The sequence below is a fragment of the Pseudopipra pipra genome, chromosome 9, assembly GCF_036250125.1.
Source record: "Pseudopipra pipra isolate bDixPip1 chromosome 9, bDixPip1.hap1, whole genome shotgun sequence".
NCBI classification, from domain to species: domain Eukaryota; kingdom Metazoa; phylum Chordata; class Aves; order Passeriformes; family Pipridae; genus Pseudopipra; species Pseudopipra pipra.
In genome coordinates, this window is record NC_087557.1 from 51605 (window position 1) to 72952 (window position 21348).

Here is a 21348-nt window from a genome sequence, read left to right on the forward strand (position 1 = left end):
GGGCAGCAGCCTGCCCTGGACGGGCTGCAGGGATGCTGTGAAGGCCACTGTGCCCCAGGTTTGAAGGACTCTGGCCATGATCCCCGGCCCGTGGGCAGAAAGCCCAGAGCCAAGGGGAACTCCAGCCAGCTGCAGGCAGATGTTACTCCGTCCCCATGCCGGGGGTGGGGACGAAGGTGCCCTTCCCCGTTCGGAAGTGGAAGTCATCCCCTGTGCAGAGCCTGCTCTGATCCTCGGCCTCGTGGGAGCCAATTCCCTTGTCCCAGCCCACTTCCTGCAGAGAAGAACGGGAAAGATTGCACATAAGGGAGACATTCTTCCCTGGGAGGGTGGGGAGGTGGCCTGGCACAGAGAAGCTGTGGCTGCCCCATCCCTGCAAGTGGCCAAGGCCAGGCTGGATGTCTATTAGAAGGTGTCCCCACCCGTGACAGGGGATGGAAGGAGATGATCCCTGAGATCCTTTCCAACCCAAACCACTCCAAGATCCCCGGATGATTCCATGCTCTCTCTCTGCATTTATTTGGCATCATTTCCTCTCAAAAACAACATCTCCAATTTAGTTGATTGCTAAAGCCATCATTTTAAAATCATCCCAGGAATCAAAAGGGACTGGAAAACACACACAAATCATTCCTGCACCCACCAAGTCATTAGTAATTGGAACGTGATTCCCTCATCTCTCTCCTTGTTTTTCTTGGTTGGAAAACCTGATGATCCCCACTGGCTAATTTTAGGTTGCTTTTCTTCCACAGCTCCTTTCTCCCAGCTGAAACCTCCTGGCACATTCAGGGCTTATCTGGAGGGAAGCCCCTCTGAGGTATTTCCTCTCGTGGCAATTCTGTGGGATGAAGAAGTAAAAAAGCACATCAAGAGCTCCTTCTCCCCCCTTCCTTCGCAAACACCCTCCCAGTTTGTCCTTGGCAGCTCCATCCCCCCGGCACCCGCACCCGACGCTTCGGCTCCGCTGGCAAAGGGACAGCAAGTGCACAAGCAAGTTCAGTGCTGGGCAGGGGCTCCCTGGGGAACGGCACTTCAGTGCTTTAGTCCGTGGCCTTTCCTGCTGCCCTCCCTCCCGGAGGCAGAGGATGACCCGGCCCTTGTTTCTCCCACGCTCGCAGACCCAGGTCCTGCTCTTTTGGCCCCACTTTTCTTAGCAGACCCGGCCTCATTTTCCAGGGTCCCCAGGAAACTTCTGCACTTGACCCATTGCTAAGTGCAGAGCACAGGGCAAGGGAAGGACAAATTTCTCAGCACCCACCCCCTGGAATTTTCCTTCTCCGCAGCACGCTCCCGTTCCCGCTGTCTCTGGAGGTGCCCGCACGAGTCCTCCTTGTCCCAGCCCTGCCAAACTGACACACGCACAGGAGAAATAACAGGTCTTGCTTGCACAATTCCCGACCCGAACCCTTGCCTGTCCTGCCCAGAGCTGAGGGAAATCTGACAGAATATTAATAAACCCCCTTTGTTAAGAGCAGTCATCAGCCCGGTCCTTCAGGCTTTGCAGCAGTTTGTAGGGAACAGACCCAAATCCCAGTCCTACCTCTAAATTTCTAACAGCTTTCCTCGGAGAGATTCTGGACAGTAACACATACAACAGAAAGAAAAGACTGCACAAGGAGCAACAGAAGGTTTGCACGAAGAACAGAGGTTCCTGTTCTCCCTCATCAGGCTGGGACTGTAGGACCCACTCTTTGCCACCAAGAGACCAAAGCATTGTCATTAAGACTTAAACCTCTCCCCCACAGGTTTCTCAGAGAACTGGGTGGGCCAGCAAGGAGCTACTCCCATGTGCCTGCAGTGCTTTGGGGAGAGGCAAGACAACCTCCCACTTCTGCTTGGAAGAGAATGAAAAGTCATTCCCCTTCTCTCTCTCTGACCCAGCACCAAAGCAGTCCTGTAGGACAACATCGGACTAGGCCTGATTCAACTGGGAAAGAAAAAAACCCTAAACAAACAAACAAAATCACCCCGAATTTCAAGGTAAAAATACACTGCCTCCTGAACAGGAGCACACAAAATACACTGAAGCCAAACAGAAAATGACAAACCAGAAAAAAAAAAAGAGCCAAACGAAATGCTCTGCTTGCCTTGGTACGCTCTCTGCTTGATCATTCCAAAGGAGATTCTCCACAGATCAGAAGCAATTACCAATCATTTTTCCTCTGTAACAGTTAATGAAGGACTTGGGTTTCTGTTGAGGGGCTGGACATGTCCAGTGAGGGTTCAGGGTCTGGTGGGTTGTTTATGGTGGATCCTGACCGGCCCAGGCCAAACCGAACCACCCCCATCGCTGCTCCATCCCACATGGAGAATATTGATACTGTCTAGAAATACTCCCCTTCCCTGCTACTCCATCCTTCCTTACACATCCGTGGAGCAGGTTTTCTCCACCCTTTGTTCTCAGCAACAGCTCCCCAGCCCGAATCCCAGCTCCCACAGACACAAACTAAACCCACCTAAGGCAATGGTTCCATCAGCACCTGGAATTCCAAGCTCCCCGTTCCCTGGAATGCTCATCCCAACACTCACAACAATCTCACCTCAGCCCACAGGCCCTCTGTCCTCACAGGGAAACGCAGCCCACTCGGACACAGCTCTGGCACCGTGTTTCCTCTCATTCCTGGTCTCCTGCAAACCCCCAGGGAAATCCAATCCCTCAGACCCTGCATCCCTGGACAGGAGGGGAACTGGAGTTTGACCCGGATCCCAGCGCCCTGGACAAGTGTGTTCCCAGGAGCACAGGCCCATGGCTCCACCCAGCCCATCCACCCCTCCTTTCCCCCCAGGGAGTCCCAAACCCTCCCCCAGCTCCCCTGCGTCTGTCCCCCGGCCCAGCCCAGCTCCAGGCTCTCCCCCAGCGCTGTGTCAGCCCCAGCCCTGGCAGAGCAGCAAACACCCCCCAGCTCGGCCCCCCGGGCTCCTGAACCCCCAAGCCAAGGCTCAGGCTCACCAACAGGGACCCACCTGCCCCACTCAGCACAGCCCAACCCCACAGCTCGGGGACCCCACACTCACCCAGCCCTTTGCCCCTTCCTCTCCACCCTTCCCAGCACGGCAAGGACCAGCCTGCAGTGGGAAACAGAGCCAGTGCCCAGGGAGCAAATGCCAACAGGCAGGAGGAGAGAAACGTGTCCCTCTGACTTACCCCACCCCACGGGCAGCACCAGGAGCCCCCAGCGCCGGTCGGTGGGGCTGGAGCCTGTTGCTTTGGGTGCTCACACCTCAACACATATGGCATTGTTGGACCCAAGTCAATGATTTTCCCTGTCCTGAAAGAGAGAACAAGAGAATTAAGTGCACCGGGGAAGTCAAAGGCTCTTGGCTTTCACCCTTCTCTTCTGATTACTCACCACAGGCGTTTCTTCCCTAAAACCTGCTCTTACGCTCCAACCCCCGCCCCGGCCGATCCCCGGCCACTGCCCTGCCCGGCGGCCCCGAGCGCTCCAGGCCCGGCCCGGCCAACGCCTCGTTCTGCGCAGGCGCCGCTTCCCAGCCCGCCCCGACCACCGGGCGCCGCCTCGCAGTCGCCGCCTGGCGGACACGGCCGGGAACGGCACTGCAGCCGCGCGGCCCCTCCTTGCGAGACCCGCGGCGCCTTTCGCGAGGACGGGCCTTTCTCCCCTAAAACCTGCCCTTCCCTAGGAAAAGCTGGGCAATTCACAGAGCTGCTGGTTTTATCCCGGCTTCCCAAAGGACTTCTCTCTCCCGGCGGCAGCAGCAGCAACAGCGGGCTGTTCTGCCTCTTGCTCCCCTCTCATTTGGACCCCAACGGTGAGGAACAAGCCCCGGGCACAATCGGCACCGAGCAGCAAGGCCTGGGCTCGCCAGAGGCCCGGGCCTGCCTACTCCAGGCTCTGGGCTTTCTTTGCTTTCTTCCGCCGTAATTCTCCTGCCCCGGCAAGCGTTAAAAGACACACTGCCCGGGGAGACGTGCCCCGAAACAGCCATCAGTTCCGAGGCCAGAAAATCTCAGGGCCACACTTCGAAACCCTGCCGCGAGGCCCCCGGAGAAGCCAAGGGGAGCTGGGATTCCCTGCAGTCCCAGGGAAGCGAGGGGAAGGTGGCAAAAGGGCAGAGAGCAAACACCCTCCCCCCAGCTGCTTCTCCCTGCAACCCCTCCGGCAGGCGCAGCTGCCCTGGGATTTCATGCCCCTTGTGTCTCTTGCGAGCTCAACGAGCGAACAAAGGGGTCCTGCAAGATCCGCTTCCTCTGTCCCTGAGGCGGCGCAGACCCTCCCCGCGGGGGGGGTGCGATGCCAGGGCACATCCGAGCCCGGCCCTGCCGCCTGCCGCTCTCGCCGCCCCTTCTCCTGGCGGCGGCACGCAGGTGCGAGTGTCTCCGCAGAGGCGAGAAACCTGCCTGTCGCTTCCCCTGCCTGCAGGCCCCGCTGGCCGCGGGAGAGGCAGAAGAGCGGCCGCCGCCCCCCCGCCGGGCCCCCGCTTACCCCGGCGACGATCTCCTGCAGAGCCCGACGTCGGATCCGCCGCCGTGGGTCGCTTCCGGGGGGGGGAGGCGGCGGCGCAGCCCCGACAGCATCTCCGGGGCACGGCGGGAGCGGAGCGGGAACGGAGCGGGAGCGGAGCGGGAGCGGAGAGGAGCGGAGAGGAGCGGAGCGGAGCGGAGCGGGGCGGGCGGGCGGGAGGGCGGCGACCACCTGGGGTCCTGCGCCTGCGCGGCGCGCCGCGTCGCCGAGAGGGGGCTGCCGGCGCCGGTGCCTGCCGCCGCCCGCGAACCCGCCGCCCGCGCCCGGCGCCGCCGAGCGCCCCGCCCCGTCCCCACAGCGGGAAGCGGCGCGGCGAGACGGCGCTGCGGGCGCGGGGCGGGGGTCCGGGGCGGAGCGGAGGTCAGGCACCAGGAAAAAACGCCTCTCTGAGGCGAGGGGGCCTCTTGCCGCCATCTTGAGTGTGGCCGGGCTAAGTTCCGGTCCTGGCGGCGCCATCTTGAGTGTGGCGTCGGGGCGACTTCCGGGCCGGGGCCGCCATCTTTGTGTACGGCCTTGGAGGACTTCCGGTCATGGCGCCGCCATCTTTGTGTACGGCCTCGCAGCACTTCCGGTCCGGGTGGTGCGCCCTCCAAAACAGCCCGGTCGCTCTCTACTTTCGGTGCCCCGCTTTACCCGGACAACGACCCTCGCTAATTTCTGCGCTTTCGCCCCAAAAATCTTCACGTTATTCCCCCCGCGCACACCCCGGGAGAGACGGGAGACCGCAGCTCCCGCCGTGCCGCCGGAGCCGGCCCTCAAGTCGAGCGGGGAGCGCTGCAGCGGCACAGGAGCCACTGCGCATGCGTCGCCGCTTGCCCTCGCCCGCCCGCCCTCACTTACCACGTGGTCGCCGGCGTCTCGCTTACGACTGCGCATGCGCCGCCGTCGCCACCGCCACCTTGCCTGCCCCCCCCACACCGCCCGCCTTCGCTCGCTCTCGCTGCGCGCGCCTCGCCCGCTTTGCCCCGGCCCCTCCCTCACATTTCGCGGCACCCCCTCCGCTGCCTTTTCGGCTCCCCGCCCTTGCCCCGACCACCTTTTCGGGTCCCCTTCTCATACTTTAGGGGGGACCCCAAAGTCACGGGGCGGACGGCGGGGCGGGGCGGACGGCGGGGCGGGGCGGGGCGGGGCGGGGCGAGGCGGGGAGTAAACCCCGGGGTGCCCAAGAAGCCCTGGTTTTCCCTTTCATTTCACTTGGCATTTTATTAGGGCCTTTTTACTTTGCTCGCTTTGATTTTTTTTCTTTCATTTTCCTTCTTTATTGCCTTAATTTTTTATTCTATTTACTTTTCATTTCATTTTCTTTTCTTTCCTTTCTCGTTTGCTTTTATTTTTTTTAGTTCTTAGTCCTCCAGAGAGCAACAAAGAACACTGAAGCTCCTCTGGGACAGACAAAGGCCCCCCGACCCTTCCCTTAGACACAACGCCTGCCAGGAGGGCCCCGCAAGCCCGCTCCGCTCCTGCCAGGCACTGGGGCTCACCCCCAGGGGAGCTTTGCCAGCACCCAGTGGAAATTAAACTTACAGCCTGGGCAGGAAATTCAAATTACAGGATGGCAGGACCGCTCCTGGCAAGGGCCACCGGTCCGTGCAAGTCAGACCACTGACCACCCGGGGCTGGGGACTTTCGGGGGCACGCTTCCAGCTTTTATTCTCCAGAGACTCCAGTTCTTCCTGGCACCCCTTGCTTCAGTCTTCCCCTGCTGCAAGAGGTCACTTTAGTCTTTCAAGGGGCCAGATTGCCAAAGCCCGGCCGGTCCATTCCCACGAGGAAAGAAAGGTAGCTTTGTCTCGGACAGGATGCTGAGGGGGGAGACACAAAACAAAAGTTTAATTTAAAACAACTGCCAAGAACAGAAAGCAATTCAAACATAAGGCAGACGAGGCTCGTGCAAAACCCAGTACATTTGACTTCAAAGGAGAATTATTTCCCTCTGCACCTCAGAGAATGCAATTTTCACCCCGGTCCTGCTTCCCATCCTCGAACAAAACACGCTGACAAAATTTTTCACCATGCCAGTGGAGAGCTACTAGAGCACACCGCACAGGGAAGCTGAGCCTGCCCCTGGATCCCTGCAAGTGTTCCAGGCCAGGCTGGATGGGACCTGCAGCATCCAACCGGGGATGAGAGGGGAAGGTGCCCCTGCCCACGGAAGACAGGGTGGCCTTTGAAGGTCCCCTTCAAACCAAATTTCCCCTCCAAAATAACTCCCAAAGAGACACAGCAACCAAAGCAGAGGGACTGCACTCCCAGCTTTTCTTACCTGCAGGCATACAGCACGTTGGACATAAAAGCCACAGGGTTAGTCCTGCCAGAGGTGTCCGGCACACACACGGCGACCAAAGGGAAAGAGGCAGCCTGGGAACACGGAGTAAAAGGCACTTTAATTAGGAGTACACTGAGCAATAGCCAGGTCATTCACACAGCTCCACTGTCCAGTCACACAAAAAGCACTCACCGAGGCCTCAGTTAGGATGGTTCCTGACGCTGACCGGGTGAACACCTCCCTGCAAGCCCGCTCCGCTCCTGCCAGGCACTGGGGCTCACCCCCAGGGGGGCTTTGCCAGCACCCAGTGGAAATTAAAATTACAGCCTGGGCAGGAAATTCAAAGTACAGGCCGGTAGGACCGCTCCTGGCCAAGGCCACCGGTCCGTGCAAGTCAGACCACTGACCACCCGGGGCTGGGGACTTTCGGGGGCACGCTTCCAGCTTTTATTCTCCAGAGACTCCAGTTCTTCCTGGCACCCCTTGCTTCAGTCTTCCCCTGTTGGAAGAGGTCACTTTGTCTTTCGAGGGGACAGATTGCCAAAGCCCGGCCGGTCCATTCCCACGAGGAAAGAAAGGTAGCTTTGTCTCGGACAGGATGCTGAGGGGGGAGACACAAAATAAAAGTTTAATTTAAAACAACTGCCGAGAACAGAAAGCAATTCAAACATAAGGCAGACGAGGCTCGTGCAAAACCCAGTACATTTGACTTCAAAGGAGAATTATTTCCCTCTGCGCCTCAGAGAATGCAATTTTCACCCCGGTCCTGCTTCCCATCCTCGAACAAAACACGCTGACAAAATTTTTCACCATGCCAGTGGAGAGCTATTAGAGCACACCGCACAGGGAAGCTGAGCCTGCCCCTGGATCCCTGCAAGTGTTCCAGGCCAGGCTGGATGGGACCTGCAGCATCCAACCGGGGATGAGAGGGGAAGGTGCCCCTGCCCACGGAAGACAGGGTGGCCTTTGAAGGTCCCCTTCAAACCAAATTTCCCCTCCAAAATAACTCCCAAAGAGACACAGCAACCAAAGCAGAGGGACTGCACTCCCAGCTTTTCTTACCTGCAGGCATACAGCACGTTGGACATAAAAGCCACAGGGTTAGTCCTGCCAGAGGTGTCCGGCACACACACGGCGACCAAAGGGAAAGAGGCAGCCTGGGAACACGGAGTAAAAGGCACTTTAATTAGGAGTACACTGAGCAATAGCCAGGTCATTCACACAGCTCCACTGTCCAGTCACACAAAAAGCACTCACCGAGGCCTCAGTTAGGATGGTTCCTGACGCTGACCGGGTGAACACCTCCCCGCAAGCCCGCTCCGCTCATGCCAGGCACTGGGGCTCACCCCCAGGGGGGCTTTGCCAGCACCCAGTGGAAATTAAAATTACAGCCTGGGCAAAGGTGCTTCCCGCAGGACCACTCCTGGCCAAGGCCACCGGTCCGTGCAAGTCAGACCACTGACCACCTGGGGCTGGGGACTTTCGGGGCCATACTTCCAGCTTTTATTCTCCAGAGACTCCAGTTCTTCCTGGCACCCCTTGCTTCAGTCTTCCCCTGCTGCAAGAGGTCACTTTGTCTTTCAAGGGGACAGATTGCCAAAGCCCGGCCGGTCCATTCCCACGAGGAAAGAAAGGTAGCTTTGTCTCGGACAGGATGCTGAGGGGGGAGACACAAAATAAAAGTTTAATTTAAGACAACTGCCGAGAACAGAAAGCAATTCAAACATAAGGCAGACGAGGCTCGTGCAAAACCCAGTACATTTGACTTCAAAGGAGAATTATTTCCCTCTGCACCTAACAGAATGGCATTTTCCCCCACGTCCTGCTTCCCATCCTCGAACAAAACACGCTGACAACATTTTTCACCATGCCAGTGGAGAGCTACTAGAGAGCACTGCACAGGGAAGCTGAGCCTGCCCCTGGATCCCTACAAGTGTTCCAGGCCAGGCTGGATGGGACCTGCAGCATCCAACCGGGGATGAGAGTGGAAGGTGCCCCTGCCCACGGAAGGCAGGGTGGCCTTTGAAGGTCCCCTTCAAACCAAATCGCTCTCTCATTCCCCTCCAAAATAACTCCCAAAGAGACACAGCAACCAAAGCAGAGGGACTGCACTCCCAGCTTTTCTTACCTGCAGGCATACAGCACGTTGGACATAAAAGCCACAGGGTTAGTCCTGCCAGAGGTGTCTGGCACAGTGTCCACGGCGACCGAAGGGAAAGAGGCAGCCTGGGAACACGGAGTAAAAGGCACTTTAATTAGGAGTACACTGAGCAATAGCCAGGTCATTCACACAGCTCCACTGTCCAGTCACACAAAAAGCACTCACCGAGGCCTCAGTTAGGATGGTTCCTGACGCTGACCGGGTGAACACCTCCCTGCAAGCCTGCTCCGCTCATGCCAGGCACTGGGGCTCACCCCCAGGGGGGCTTTGCCAGCACCCAGTGGAAATTAAAATTACAGCCTGGGCAGGAAATTCAAAGTACAGGCCGGCAGGACCGCTCCTGGCCAAGGCCACCGGTCCATGCAAGTCAGACCACTGACCACCCGGGGCTGGGGACTTTCGGGGGCACGCTTCCAGCTTTTATTCTCCAGAGACTCCAGTTCTTCCTGGCACCCCTTGCTTCAGTCTTCCCCTGTTGGAAGAGGTCACTTTGTCTTTCGAGGGGACAGATTGCCAAAGCCCGGCCGGTCCATTCCCACGAGGAAAGAAAGGTAGCTTTGTCTCGGACAGGATGCTGAGGGGGGAGACACAAAATAAAAGTTTAATTTAAAACAACTGCCGAGAACAGAAAGCAATTCAAACATAAGGCAGACGAGGCTCGTGCAAAACCCAGTACATTTGACTTCAAAGGAGAATTATTTCCCTCTGCACCTAACAGAATGGCATTTTCCCCCAGGTCCTGCTTCCCATCCTCGAACAAAACACACTGACAAAATTTTTCACCATGCCAGTGGAGAGCTACTAGAGCACACCGCACAGGGAAGCTGAGCCTGCCCCTGGATCCCTGCAAGTGTTCCAGGCCAGGCTGGATGGGACCTGCAGCATCCAACCGGGGATGAGAGGGGAAGGTGCCCCTGCCCACGGAAGACAGGGTGGCCTTTGAAGGTCCCCTTCAAACCAAATTTCCCCTCCAAAATAACTCCCAAAGAGACACAGCAACCAAAGCAGAGGGACTGCACTCCCAGCTTTTCTTACCTGCAGGCATACAGCACGTTGGACATAAAAGCCACAGGGTTAGTCCTGCCAGAGGTGTCCGGCACACACACGGCGACCAAAGGAAAAGAGGCAGCCTGGGAACACGGAGTAAAAGGCACTTTAATTAGGAGTACACTGAGCAATAGCCAGGTCATTCACACAGCTCCACTGTCCAGTCACACAAAAAGCACTCACCGAGGCCTCAGTTAGGATGGTTCCTGACGCTGACCGGGTGAACACATCCCCGCAAGCCCGCTCCGCTCCTGCCAGGCACTGGGGCTCACCCCCAGGGGGGCTCTGCCAGCACCCAGTGGAAATTAAAATTACAGCCTGGGCAGGAAATTCAAAGTACAGGCCGGCAGGACCGCTCCTGGCCAAGGCCACCGGTCCGTGCAAGTCAGACCACTGACCACCCAGGGCTGGGGACTTTCGGGGGCACGCTTCCAGCTTTTATTCTCCAGAGACTCCAGTTCTTCCTGGCACCCCTTGCTTCAGTCTTCCCCTGCTGCAAGAGGTCACTTTGTCTTTCGAGGGGACAGATTGCCAAAGCCCGGCCGGTCCATTCCCACGAGGAAAGAAAGGTAGCTTTGTCTCGGACAGGATGCTGAGGGGGGAGACACAAAATAAAAGTTTAATTTAAAACAACTGCCGAGAACAGAAAGCAATTCAAACATAAGGCAGACGAGGCTCGTGCAAAACCCAGTACATTTGACTTCAAAGGAGAATTATTTCCCTCTGCACCTCAGAGAACGCAATTTTCATCCCGGTCCTGCTTCCCATCCTCGAACAAAACACACTGACAAAATTTTTCACCATGCCAGTGGAGAGCTATTAGAGCACACCGCACAGGGAAGCTGAGCCTGCCCCTGGATCCCTGCAAGTGTTCCAGGCCAGGCTGGATGGGACCTGCAGCATCCAACCGGGGATGAGAGCGGAAGGTGCCCCTGCCCATGGAAGACAGGGTGGCCTTTGAAGGTCCCCTTCAAACCAAATCGCTCTCTCATTCCCCTCCGAAACAACTCCCAAAGAGACACAGCAATCAAAGCAGAGGGACCGCACTCCCAGCTTTTCTTACCTGCAGGTTCACAGCACAGCACACTGGACATAAAAGCCACAGGGTTAGTCCTGCCAGAGGCGTCCGGCACAGTGTCCACGGCGACCGAAGGAAAAGAGGCAGCCTGGGAACACGGAGTAAAAGACACTGTCGTTAGGAGTACACCGAGCAACAGCCGGGTCATTCCCACAGGCAGCTTCGCTGTGCAGTCCCACAAAAAGCTCCGAATCCGGATTGAAGCTCGGAGAAGCCCGGCAGTGCCAAAACACTCCAGCTCTCCGCTTCCCAGCCCGCCCCGACCGCCGGGCGCCGCCTCGCAGTCGCCGCCTGGCGGACACGGCCGGGAACGGCACTGCAGCCGCGCGGCCCCCCCCTTGCGAGACCCGCGGCGCCTTTCGCGAGGACGGGCCTTTCTTCCCTAAAACCTGCCCTTCCCTAGGAAAAGCTGGGCAATTCACAGAGTTGCTGTTTTTATCCCGGCTTCCCAAAGGACTTCTCTCTCCCGGCGGCGGCGGCAGCGGCAGCAGCAGCAGCAACGCTCCCCGCGAAGCCCTGACCGAGGCTGGGAATTGACACACAACAAGCCAAGAGCATGAACTCGGCCCCAAAACACTCCCCAACAGACCAATTTACAGTCACCTTTGCCTCCTCCCCCCCGCGCAGGCCCAGGCTTTGGGATTCCAAGGCAAACCCCGAGAGGCCCAGAGAGCAGCAGCCCCTCAGCCCCAGCACGGCCTCCCCCGGGCTCCCCCGGCCGGGAAGCGGCCTAGCCAGCCCCTGCTGTGCAGCACAGCAGGCGGGGGGATGACTTTTGGGACCCCTCCCTGGCCGCTGCAGAGCAATGCAGGCATCGGGGCCAAGTCCTGCCCGGCCCCCGGGCACTGCAGACAGTTCAGCCCCAGCAGCAGCAGCAGCAGCAGCGGGCTGTTCTGCCTCTTGCTCCCCTCTCATTTGGACCCCAACGGTGAGGAACAAGCCCCGGGCACAATCGGCACCGAGCAGCAAGGCCTGGGCTCGCCAGAGGCCCGGGCCTGCCTACTCCAGGCTCTGGGCTTTCTTTGCTTTCTTCCGCCGTAATTCTCCTGCCCCGGCAAGCGTTAAAAGACACACTGCCCGGGGAGACGTGCCCCGAAACAGCCATCAGTTCCGAGGCCAGAAAATCTCAGGGCCACACTTCGAAACCCTGCCGCGAGGCCCCCGGAGAAGCCAAGGGGAGCTGGGATTCCCTGCAGTCCCAGGGAAGCGAGGGGAAGGTGGCAAAGGGGCAGAGAGCAAACCCCCCCCCCCCAGCTGCTTCTCCCTGCAACCCCTCCGGCAGGCGCAGCTGCCCTGGGATTTCATGCCCCTTGTGTCTCTTGCGAGCTCAACGAGCGAACAAAGGGGTCCTGCAAGATCCGCTTCCTCTGTCCCTGAGGCGGCGCAGACCCTCCCCGCGGGGGGGGTGCGATGCCAGGGCACATCCGAGCCCGGCCCTGCCGCCTGCCGCTCTCGCCGCCCCTTCTCCTGGCGGCGGCACGCAGGTGTCTCCGCAGAGGCGAGAAACCTGCCTGTCGCTTCCCCTGCCTGCAGGCCCCGCTGGCCGCGGGAGAGGCAGAAGAGCGGCCGCCGCCCCCCCGCCGGGCCCCCGCTTACCCCGGCGACGATCTCCTGCAGAGCCCGACGTCGGATCCGCCGCCGTGGGTCGCTTCCGGGGGGGGGAGGCGGCGGCGCAGCCCCGACAGCATCTCCGGGGCACGGCGGGAGCGGAGCGGGAACGGAGCGGGAGCGGAGCGGGAGCGGAGCGGGAGCGGAGCGGGAGCGGAGAGGAGCGGAGAGGAGCGGAGCGGAGCGGAGCGGGGCGGGCGGGCGGGAGGGCGGCGACCACCTGGGGTCCTGCGCCTGCGCGGCGCGCCGCGTCGCCGAGAGGGGGCTGCCGGCGCCGGTGCCTGCCGCCGCCCGCGAACCCGCCGCCCGCGCCCGGCGCCGCCGAGCGCCCCGCCCCGTCCCCACAGCGGGAAGCGGCGCGGCGAGACGGCGCTGCGGGCGCGGGGCGGGGGTCCGGGGCGGAGCGGAGGTCAGGCACCAGGAAAAAACGCCTCTCTGAGGCGAGGGGGCCTCTTGCCGCCATCTTGAGTGTGGCCGGGCTAAGTTCCGGTCCTGGCGGCGCCATCTTGAGTGTGGCGTCGGGGCGACTTCCGGGCCGGGGCCGCCATCTTTGTGTACGGCCTTGGAGGACTTCCGGTCATGGCGCCGCCATCTTTGTGTACGGCCTCGCAGCACTTCCGGTCCGGGTGGTGCGCCCTCCAAAACAGCCCGGTCGCTCTCTACTTTCGGTGCCCCGCTTTACCCGGACAACGACCCTCGCTAATTTCTGCGCTTTCGCCCCAAAAATCTTCACGTTATTCCCCCCGCGCACACCCCGGGAGAGACGGGAGACCGCAGCTCCCGCCGTGCCGCCGGAGCCGGCCCTCAAGTCGAGCGGGGAGCGCTGCAGCGGCACAGGAGCCACTGCGCATGCGTCGCCGCTTGCCCTCGCCCGCCCGCCCTCACTTACCACGTGATCGCCGGCGTCTCGCTTACGACTGCGCATGCGCCGCCGTCGCCACCTTGCCTGCCCCCCCCACACCGCCCGCCTTCGCTCGCTCTCGCTGCGCGCGCCTCGCCCGCTTTGCCCCGGCCCCTCCCTCACATTTCGCGGCACCCCCTCCGCTGCCTTTTCGGCTCCCCGCCCTTGCCCCGACCACCTTTTCGGGTCCCCTTCTCATACTTTAGGGGGGACCCCAAAGTCACGGGGCGGACGGCGGGGCGGGGCGGACGGCGGGGCGGGGCGGACGGCGGGGCGAGGCGGGGAGTAAACCCCGGGGTGCCCAAGAAGCCCTGGTTTTCCCTTTCATTTCACTTGGCATTTTATTAGGGCCTTTTTACTTTGCTCGCTTTGATTTTTTTTCTTTCATTTTCCTTCTTTATTGCCTTAATTTTTTATTCTATTTACTTTTCATTTCATTTTCTTTTCTTTCCTTTCTCGTTTGCTTTTATTTTTTTTAGTTCTTAGTCCTCCAGAGAGCAACAAAGAACACTGAAGCTCCTCTGGGACAGACAAAGGCCCCCCTACCCTTCCCTTAGACACAACGCCTGCCAGGAGGGCCCCGCAAGCCCGCTCCGCTCCTGCCAGGCACTGGGGCTCACCCCCAGGGGAGCTTTGCCAGCACCCAGTGGAAATTAAACTTACAGCCTGGGCAGGAAATTCAAATTACAGGATGGCAGGACCGCTCCTGGCAAGGGCCACCGGTCCGTGCAAGTCAGACCACTGACCACCCGGGGCTGGGGACTTTCGGGGGCACGCTTCCAGCTTTTATTCTCCAGAGACTCCAGTTCTTCCTGGCACCCCTTGCTTCAGTCTTCCCCTGCTGCAAGAGGTCACTTTAGTCTTTCAAGGGGCCAGATTGCCAAAGCCCGGCCGGTCCATTCCCACGAGGAAAGAAAGGTAGCTTTGTCTCGGACAGGATGCTGAGGGGGGAGACACAAAACAAAAGTTTAATTTAAAACAACTGCCAAGAACAGAAAGCAATTCAAACATAAGGCAGACGAGGCTCGTGCAAAACCCAGTACATTTGACTTCAAAGGAGAATTATTTCCCTCTGCACCTAACAGAATGGCATTTTCCCCCACGTCCTGCTTCCCATCCTCGAACAAAACACGCTGACAACATTTTTCACCATGCCAGTGGAGAGCTACTAGAGAGCACCGCACAGGGAAGCTGAGCCTGCCCCTGGATCCCTGCAAGTGTTCCAGGCCAGGCTGGATGGGACCTGCAGCATCCAACCGGGGATGAGAGGGGAAGGTGCCCCTGCCCACGGAAGGCAGGGTGGCCTTTGAAGGTCCCCTTCAAACCAAATCGCTCTCTCATTCCCCTCCAAAATAACTCCCAAGAGACACAGCAACCAAAGCAGAGGGACTGCACTCCCAGCTTTTCTTACCTGCAGGCATACAGCACGTTGGACATAAAAGCCACAGGGTTAGTCCTGCCAGAGGTGTCCGGCACACACACGGCGACCGAAGGGAAAGAGGCAGCCTGGGAACACGGAGTAAAAGGCACTTTAATTAGGAGTACACTGAGCAATAGCCAGGTCATTCACACAGCTCCACTGTCCAGTCACACAAAAAGCACTCACCGAGGCCTCAGTTAGGATGGTTCCTGACGCTGACCGGGTGAACACATCCCCGCAAGCCCGCTCCGCTCCTGCCAGGCACTGGGGCTCACCCCCAGGGGGGCTCTGCCAGCACCCAGTGGAAATTAAAATTACAGCCTGGGCAGGAAATTCAAAGTACAGGCCGGCAGGACCGCTCCTGGCCAAGGCCACCGGTCCGTGCAAGTCAGACCACTGACCACCCAGGGCTGGGGACTTTCGGGGGCACGCTTCCAGCTTTTATTCTCCAGAGACTCCAGTTCTTCCTGGCACCCCTTGCTTCAGTCTTCCCCTGCTGCAAGAGGTCACTTTGTCTTTCGAGGGGACAGATTGCCAAAGCCCGGCCGGTCCATTCCCACGAGGAAAGAAAGGTAGCTTTGTCTCGGACAGGATGCTGAGGGGGGAGACACAAAATAAAAGTTTAATTTAAAACAACTGCCGAGAACAGAAAGCAATTCAAACATAAGGCAGACGAGGCTCGTGCAAAACCCAGTACATTTGACTTCAAAGGAGAATTATTTCCCTCTGCACTTCAGAGAACGCAATTTTCATCCCGGTCCTGCTTCCCATCCTCGAACAAAACACACTGACAAAATTTTTCACCATGCCAGTGGAGAGCTATTAGAGCACACCGCACAGGGAAGCTGAGCCTGCCCCTGGATCCCTGCAAGTGTTCCAGGCCAGGCTGGATGGGACCTGCAGCATCCAACCGGGGATGAGAGCGGAAGGTGCCCCTGCCCACGGAAGACAGGGTGGCCTTTGAAGGTCCCCTTCAAACCAAATCGCTCTCTCATTCCCCTCCGAAACAACTCCCAAAGAGACACAGCAATCAAAGCAGAGGGACCGCACTCCCAGCTTTTCTTACCTGCAGGTTCACAGCACAGCACGCTGGACATAAAAGCCACGGTAGTTAGTCCTGCCAGAGGCGTCCGGCACAGTGTCCACGGCGACCGAAGGAAAAGAGGCAGCCTGGGAACACGGAGTAAAAGACACTGTCGTTAGGAGTACACCGAGCAACAGCCGGGTCATTCCCACAGGCAGCTTCGCTGTGCAGTCCCACAAAAAGCTCCGACTCCGGATTGAAGCTCGGAGAAGCCCGGCAGTGCCAAAACACTCCAGCTCTCCGCTTCCCAGCCCGCCCCGACCGCCGGGCGCCGCCTCGCAGTCGCCGCCTGGCGGACACGGCCGGGAACGGCACTGCAGCCGCGCGGCCCCCCCCTTGCGAGACCCGCGGCGCCTTTCGCGAGGACGGGCCTTTCTTCCCTAAAACCTGCCCTTCCCTAGGAAAAGCTGGGCAATTCACAGAGTTGCTGTTTTTATCCCGGCTTCCCAAAGGACTTCTCTCTCCCGGCGGCGGCGGCAGCGGCAGCAGCAACGCTCCCCGCGAAGCCCTGACCGAGGCTGGGAATTGACACACAACAAGCCAAGAGCATGAACTCGGCCCCAAAACACTCCCCAGCAGACCAATTTACAGTCCCCTTTGCCTCCTCCCCCCCGCGCAGGCCCAGGCTTTGGGATTCCAAGGCAAACCCCGAGAGGCCCAGAGAGCAGCAGCCCCTCAGCCCCAGCACGGCCTCCCCCGGGCTCCCCCGGCCGGGAAGCGGCCTAGCCAGCCCCTGCTGTGCAGCACAGCAGGCGGGGGGTTGACTTTTGGGACCCCTCCCTGGCCGCTGCAGAGCAATGCAGGCATCGGGGCCAAGTCCTGCCCGGCCCCCGGGCACTGCAGACAGTTCAGCCCCAGCAGCAGCAGCAGCAGCAGCAGCAGCAGCGGGCTGTTCTGCCTCTTGCTCCCCTCTCATTTGGACCCCAACGGTGAGGAAGAAGCCCCGGGCACAATCGGCACCGAGCAGCAAGGCCTGGGCTCGCCAGAGGCCCGGGCCTGCCTACTCCAGGCTCTGGGCTTTCTTTGCTTTCTTCCGCCGTAATTCTCCTGCCCCGGCAAGCGTTAAAAGACACACTGCCCGGGGAGACGTGCCCCGAAACAGCCATCAGTTCCAAGGCCAGAAAATCTCAGGGCCACACTTCGAAACCCTGCCGCGAGGCCCCCGGAGAAGCCAAGGGGAGCTGGGATTCCCTGCAGTCCCAGGGAAGCGAGGGGAAGGTGGCAAAGGGGCAGAGAGCAAACCCCCCCCCCCCAGCTGCTTCTCCCTGCAACCCCTCCGGCAGGCGCAGCTGCCCTGGGATTTCATGCCCCTTGTGTCTCTTGCGAGCTCAACGAGCGAACAAAGGGGTCCTGCAAGATCCGCTTCCTCTGTCCCTGAGGCGGCACAGAGCCTCCCCGCGGGGGGGGTGCGATGCCAGGGCACATCCGAGCCCGGCCCTGCCGCCTGCCGCTCTCGCCGCCCCTTCTCCTGGCGGCGGCACGCAGGTGCGAGTGTCTCCGCAGAGGCGAGAAACCTGCCTGTCGCTTCCCCTGCCTGCAGGCCCCGCTGGCCGCGGGAGAGGCAGAAGAGCGGCCGCCGCCCCCCCGCCGGGCCCCCGCTTACCCCGGCGACGATCTCCTGCAGAGCCCGACGTCGGATCCGCCGCCGTGGGTCGCTTCCGGGGGGGGAGGCGGCGGCGCAGCCCCGACAGCATCTGCGGGGCACGGCGGGAGCGGAGCGGAGCGGAGCGGGGCGGGCGGGCGGGAGGGCGGCGACCACCTGGGATCCTGCGCCTGCGCGGCGCGCCGCGTCGCCGAGAGGGGGCTGCCGGCGCCGGTGCCTGCCGCCGCCCGCGAACCCGCCGCCCGCGCCCGGCGCCGCCGAGCGCCCCGCCCCGTCCCCACAGCGGGAAGCGGCGCGGCGAGACGGCGCTGCGGGCGCGGGGCGGGGGTCCGGGGCGGAGCGGAGGTCAGGCACCAGGAAAAACGCCTCTCTGAGGCGAGGGGGCCTCTCGCCGCCATCTTGAGTGTGGCCGGGCTAAGTTCCGGTCCTGGCGGCGCCCTCTTGAGTGTGGCCTCGGGGCGACTTCCGGGCCGGGGCCGCCATCTTTGTGTACGGCCTTGGAGGACTTCCGGTCATGGCGCCGCCATCTTTGTGTACGGCCTCGCAGCACTTCCGGTCCGGGTGGTGCGCCCTCCAAAACAGCCCGGTCGCTCTCTACTTCCGGTGCCCCGCTTTACCCGGACAACGACCCTCGCTAATTTCTGCGCTTTCGCCCCAAAAATCTTCACCTTATTCCCCCCGCGCACACCCCGGGAGAGACGGGAGACCGCAGCTCCCGCCGTGCCGCCGGAGCCGGCCCTCAAGTCGAGCGGGGAGCGCTGCAGCGGCACAGGAGCCACTGCGCATGCGTCGCCGCTTGCCCTCGCCCGCCCGCCCTCACTTACCTCGTGATCGCCGGCGTCTCGCTTACGACTGCGCAGGCGCCGCCGTCGCCACCTTGCCTGCCCCCCCCACACCGCCCGCCTTCGCTCGCTCTCGCTGCGCGCGCCTCGCCCGCTTTGCCCCGGCCCCTCCCTCACATTTCGCGGCACCCCCTCCGCTGCCTTTTCGGCTCCCCGCCCTTCCCCGACCACCTTTTCGGGTCCCCTTCTCATACTTTAGGGGGGACCCCCAAGTCACGGGGCGGACGGCGGGGCGGGGCGGGGCGGGGCGAGGCGGGGAGTAAACCCCGGGGTGCCCAAGAAGCCCTGGTTTTCCCTTTCATTTCACTTGGCATTTTATTAGGGCCTTTTTACTTTGCTCGCTTTGATTTTTTTTCTTTCATTTTCCTTCCTTATTGCCTTAATTTTTTATTCTATTTATTTTTCATTTCATTTTCTTTTCTTTTCTTTCTCGTTTGCTTTTATTTTTTTTAGTTCTTAGTCCTCCAGAGAGCAACAAAGAACACTGAAGCTCCTCTGGGACAGACAAAGGCCCCCCTACCCTTCCCTTAGACACAACGCCTGCCAGGAGGGCCCCGCAAGCCCGCTCCGCTCCTGCCAGGCACTGGGGCTCACCCCCAGGGGGGCTTTGCCAGCACCCAGTGGAAATTAAAATTACAGCCTGGGCAAAGGTGCTTCCCGCAGGACCGCTCCTGGCCAAGGCCACCGGTCCGTGCAAGTCAGACCACTGACCACCCGGGGCTGGGGACTTTCGGGGGCACGCTTCCAGCTTTTATTCTCCAGAGACTCCAGTTCTTCCTGGCACCCCTTGCTTCAGTCTTCCCCTGCTGGAAGAGGTCACTTTGTCTTTCGAGGGGAAAGATTGCCAAAGCCCGGCCGGTCCATTCCCACGAGGAAAGAAAGGTAGCTTTGTCTCGGACAGGATGCTGAGGGGGGAGACACAAAATAAAAGTTTAATTTAAAACAACTGCCGAGAACAGAAAGCAATTCAAACATAAGGCAGACGAGGCTCGTGCAAAACCCATTTGACTTAAAAGGAGAATTATTTCCCTCTGCACCTAACAGAATGGCATTTTCCCCCAGGTCCTGCTTCCCATCCTCGAACAAAACACACTGACAAAATTTTTCACCATGCCAGTGGAGAGCTATTAGAGCACACTGCACAGGGAAGCCGAGGCTGTCCCCAGATCCCTGCAAGTGTTCCAGGCCAGGCTGGATGGGACCTGCAGCATCCAACCGGGGATGAGAGTGGAAGGTGCCCCTGCCCACGGAAGACAGGGTGGCCTTTGAAGGGCCCCTTCAAACCAAATTTCCCCTCCAAAATAACTCCCAAAGAGACACAGCAACCAAAGCAGAGGGACTGCACTCCCAGCTTTTCTTACCTGCAGGCATACAGCACGTTGGACATAAAAGCCACAGGGTTAGTCCTGCCAGAGGTGTCCGGCACAGTGTCCACGGCGACCGAAGGCAAAGAGGCAGCCTGGGAACACGGAGTAAAAGGCACTTTAATTAGGAGTACACTGAGCAATAGCCAGGTCATTCACACAGCTTCACTCTCCAGTCACACAAAAAGCACTCACCGAGGCCTCAGTTAGGATGGTTCTTGACGCTGACCGGGTGAACACCTCCCTGCAAGCCCGCTCCGCTCCTGCCAGGCACTGGGGCTCACCCCCAGGGGGGCTTTGCCAGCACCCAGTGGAAATTAAAATTACAGCCTGGGCAGGAAATTAAAAGTACAGGCCGGTAGGACCGCTCCTGGCCAAGGCCACTGCTCCGTGCAAGTCAGACCACTGACCACCCGGGGCTGGGGACTTTCGGGGCCATACTTCCAGCTTTTATTCTCCAGAGACTCCAGTTCTTCCTGGCACCCCTTGCTTCAGTCTTCCCCTGTTGGAAGAGGTCACTTTGTCTTTCGAGGGGACAGATTGCCAAAGCCCGGCCGGTCCATTCCCACGAGGAAAGAAAGGTAGCTTTGTCTCGGACAGGATGCTGAGGGGGGAGACACAAAATAAAAGTTTAATTTAAAACAACTGCCGAGAACAGAAAGCAATTCAAACATAAGGCAGACGAGGCTCGTGCAAAACCCAGTACATTTGACGTCAAAGGAGAATTATTTCCCTCTGCACCTCAGAGAACGCAATTTTCACCCCGGTCCTGCTTCCCATCCTCGAACAAAACACACTGACAACATTTTTCACCATGCCAGTGGAGAGCTACTAGAGCACACCGCACAGGGAAGCTGAGCCTGCCCCTGGATCCCTGCAAGTGTTCCAGGCCAGGCTGGATGGGACCTGCAGCATCCAACCGGGGATGAGAGTGGAAGGTGCCCCTGCCCACGGAAGACAGGGTGGCCTTTGAAGGTCCCCTTCAAACCAAATCGCTCTCTCATTCCCCTCCGAAACAACTCCCAAAGAGACACAGCAATCAAAGCAGAGGGACTGCACTCCCAGCTTTTCTTACCTGCAGGTTCACAGCACAGCACGCTGGACGTAAAAGCCACGGTAGTTAGTCCTGCCAGAGGCGTCCGGCACAGTGTCCACGGCGACCGAAGGAAAAGAGGCAGCCTGGGAACACGGAGTAAAAGACACTGTCGTTAGGAGTACACCGAGCAACAGCCGGGTCATTCCCACAGGCAGCTTCGCTGTGCAGTCCCACAAAAAGCTCCGACTCCGGATTGAAGCTCGGAGAAGCCCGGCAGTGCCAAAACACTCCAGCTCTCCGCTTCCCAGCCCGCCCCGACCGCCGGGCGCCGCCTCGCAGTCGCCGCCTGGCGGACACGGCCGGGAACGGCACTGCAGCCGCGCGGCCCCCCCCTTGCGAGACCCGCGGCGCCTTTCGCGAGGACGGGCCTTTCTCCCCTAAAACCTGCCCTTCC

General features: G+C 60.0%; 4 long non-coding RNA genes across 4 annotated transcripts; all 4 read right to left on the reverse strand.

Annotated features, from left to right (window-relative positions):
* Positions 1 to 515: 515 nt before the first annotated feature.
* LOC135418584 (uncharacterized) lies at positions 516 to 1753 on the reverse strand. Its single transcript, XR_010432536.1, has 2 exons — positions 1259 to 1753; positions 516 to 838 (listed from the first exon to the last, which is right to left on the reverse strand). It is a non-coding gene; the product is annotated as an uncharacterized LOC135418584 (long non-coding RNA).
* A 4355-nt stretch (positions 1754 to 6108) lies between these two features.
* LOC135418586 (uncharacterized) lies at positions 6109 to 7348 on the reverse strand. The gene is made up of 3 exons (XR_010432538.1): positions 6943 to 7348; positions 6748 to 6842; positions 6109 to 6286 (listed from the first exon to the last, which is right to left on the reverse strand). It is a non-coding gene; the product is annotated as an uncharacterized LOC135418586 (long non-coding RNA).
* Positions 7349 to 8736: 1388 nt separating this feature from the next.
* LOC135418585 (uncharacterized) lies at positions 8737 to 12822 on the reverse strand. The gene is made up of 4 exons (XR_010432537.1): positions 12633 to 12822; positions 9947 to 10041; positions 9077 to 9485; positions 8737 to 8976 (listed from the first exon to the last, which is right to left on the reverse strand). It is a non-coding gene; the product is annotated as an uncharacterized LOC135418585 (long non-coding RNA).
* Positions 12823 to 14308: 1486 nt separating this feature from the next.
* On the reverse strand, positions 14309 to 17797 carry LOC135418582 (uncharacterized). The gene is made up of 3 exons (XR_010432534.1): positions 17653 to 17797; positions 14957 to 15051; positions 14309 to 14486 (listed from the first exon to the last, which is right to left on the reverse strand). It is a non-coding gene; the product is annotated as an uncharacterized LOC135418582 (long non-coding RNA).
* Between the last annotated feature and the right edge of the window lie 3551 nt (positions 17798 to 21348).